The 3,166-nt window shown below is 48.9% G+C and overlaps 1 pseudogene; it reads right to left on the bottom strand.

Moving 5' to 3' along the window:
• Window positions 1-410: 410 nt before the first annotated feature.
• LOC140645850 (olfactory receptor 14J1-like) lies at window positions 411-1,369 on the bottom strand (annotated as a pseudogene).
• Window positions 1,370-3,166: the final 1,797 nt, after the last annotated feature.

Genomic DNA, 3,166 nt, shown 5'->3' with positions numbered 1-3,166 from the left:
CACTGTCAATAGACAACAACATGTGTCCTAAATCCAACCCTTTTTCTCTAACAGCTACCCACATGACAACGAGCTTTTTACTCAGGCCCTTTTGGAGTGAAATTCCTGAGCCTGCTGTTGACATCAGGTGTGGAAGAACAGCCACATCATGAGGAACTGTATGGGGGAGATGTCATTTTGTTTCAGAGATGCTATAAGAGAGTCAGCTCTGAAACAGTGTTAGAAAACATTTATCCAGGCTTTAGTTGAAAGGGAGAGAGAGACGGGTTCATTTCTCAGGAGAGTGAGCTGAACACGAATGATTATGTAGGGACTTAATAACCATAAATATCAATACAGGTACTGCTAAGAAAAAAAAGAAGGATAAAAGCATAAACAAAGTACAGGCCTGCACTTGGATACACAGGATGTCATTTGTGTAGAGTGATGGGAAGTTTATCAATATTGAAAAACATCCATGAAATCACTTTCCTAATGGACTCCTTCAGCTCCTGGTTCCTCATGATGTAGATGAGGGGGTTCACTGCTGGAGGCACCACTGAGTACAGAACTGCCACCACCAGATCCAGGGATGGGGAGGAGATGGAGGGGGCTTCAGGCAGGCAAACATGGCAGTGGTGATAAACAGGGAGACCACAGCCAGGTGAGGGAGGCACGTGGAAAAGGCTTTGTGCCGTCCCTGCTCAGAGGGGATCCTCAGCACAGCCCTGAAGATCTGCACATAGGACAGCACAATGAAAACAAAACACACACATGCTAAACAGACAGAAAACACAACAATCCTGAATTCCTTGAGGTAGGTGTGTGAGCAGGAGAGCTTGAGGATCTGGGGGATTTCACAGAAGAACTGGTCCAGCCCATTGCCGTGGCAGAGTGGTAGTGAAAATGCATTGGCCGTGTGCAGCACAGCATTGAGAAACCCACTGCCCCAGGCAGCTGCTGCCATTTTGAGACAAGCTCTGCTGCCCAGGAGGGTCCCGTAGTGCAGGGGTTTACAGATGGCAACGTAGCGGTCATAGGCAATGATGGTGAGCAGATAAAACTCTGCTGACATCAAGAAGGGAAAGAGAAAGACCTGGGCAGCACATCCTGCGTAGGAGATGGCACTGGTGTCCCACAGGGAATTGGCCATGGATTTAGGGACAGTAGTGGAAATGGAGCCCAGGTCGAGGAGAGAGAGATTGAGGAGGAAGAAGTACATGGGGGTGTGGAGGCGGTGGTTGCAGGCTACAGCAGTGATGATGAGGCCGTTGCCCAGGAGGGCTGCCAGGTAGATGCCCAGGAAGAGCCAGAAGTGCAAGAGCTGTAGCTCCCGTGTGTCTGCAAATGCCAGGAGGAGGAACTGGGTGGTGGAGCTGCTGTTGGACATCTGCTGCCTCTGTGCAAGGGGCCTGTTCAAGGAGGAGAAGGCAAAGTGAGGAGAGACTTATCTGAATAAAACCTATTCCATGTCTCAGAGGAACAGCCCTCGTGGCCTCTCTCTTTCCAGGAAGGCCTTCGTGCAGCTCCCTGGCTTGAGCTCTGGTGTGTGCTGGGTTGGGGTGTAGTGGGGAGCAGGGGACTCTTCTGTGGAGGAATCAGTCCTGCTGTGCAGCCACAGCTAAACAGGAACCAGGAGTGATCTCAGGAGCATGGAATGAAATGGCCTCCATTTCACACATAGAATCATAAAATGGTTGGGGTTGCAAGGGACCTTAAATATCATCTAGTGCCATCTCCCCTGCCATGGGCAGGGATACCTTCCACTAGATCAGCCTGCTCAAAGCCACATCCAACCTGGCCTTGAACAATTCCGGTGAGGGGTCATCCACAATTACTCTGGGCAACCTCTTCGAGCATCTGACCACCCTCACAGTAGTAAAGAATTTCTTCCTAATAGCTAATCTAAATCCACCCTCCATCAGTTTAAAACTATTAGCCCTGTGACGGGTGCACTCAAACCCTTAACTAAATTAGCAGTAGTTCGTTTCAGGCTCCAAAGGCGGTGAAGGCCTGAGCCGTAGCCAGGCCAAGAACTGCTCTAGTTCACATCTGTTCTCTGAAAACCCACAAAGGAGCAGAGTGACACAGGGAGCATCGATGCCTGTGAGCTTGGAACACCGATCATGTGATTAACACATGAATAGCGGGTGGCTTGTCCAAGACTCATTTATCAAGGAACAAAGCAAGTTGTGGGTACAAGGACTCTCATGCATACCTTTCCCATGACATGTAATTTAACTACGAGCCAACCGCTTCATTCCATACATGTGACAGCCTCAGTGAGCCTTCTCTGAGCTCTCCCTGCTAGGCAGTGTAACTGCATGGCGGTGATCTCCCTTGAGCTGGGACACCTCTCAAGGTTGCTCCTCGAGGCAGAGAGACCTCTTACCAACGGCAGATCTTTGCTAAGTGACTGACAGCATGCTGAATTAATACTCATGAAACATTACTAATCCAGGGAGCTATTAAATGTTAATGACTATAAACTTTGTATAGGCAATTCCATTAGACATAAACCGTTGTCCAAGTCTGAGACTAAGATTGGACCTGGCTGCACGTAAGCTCCATCAGGAGTTTAGAAAGCAAAGGGGTCCACTCTGAACCTCATGACTTACCAGGACGGTCCTTCTTACCATGTTTGTCTCTGATCTCTGTGTGAAACATTCTAACCCGATGCTCACTCAAGTTTCCTGTGTATGTTTCCTCCATGCAGTAATTCATAAAGGGAACCTTGCCACCAAACTTATTGAACCGTAGTAAACCACTGCTGAACTGGTTTAAATTCCATCCAATTTATTGAACCCTGTCAAATTATTCTTCTACCTCACTACAACATATTGCTGCTTCTCTCTTTGGAGTGAGGTGCATTCCACGCTTTCACGACACTCCAGCACAGGCCAACACACTCCTGGAGATACCAGGGAGGAGCCACGGGGAGCTACCAGACATGGACCTGCCTTCCACATGAAGAAAACTCTTCAACAACTTACCTCGGAGGATTATTGGGCTACTACCCAAGATGTCAGATATCTCCAGAAGGAGTGAAAACACGCTTGGTGATGCCTAGGAGGACTCGTGGGGAGCTGCCAGGCATGGACCTGCCTCCACCATGGACAGAATAAACTACCTACCTAGGAGGAATCTGGGGCTTCTACCCATGACTTCAGCTGTCTCCAGATGAAGC

This window comes from Ciconia boyciana, unplaced genomic scaffold (genome assembly GCF_034638445.1).
Source record: "Ciconia boyciana unplaced genomic scaffold, ASM3463844v1 HiC_scaffold_39, whole genome shotgun sequence".
NCBI lineage: Eukaryota > Metazoa > Chordata > Aves > Ciconiiformes > Ciconiidae > Ciconia > Ciconia boyciana.
This window is presented reverse-complemented; position numbering and strand designations above follow the sequence as displayed.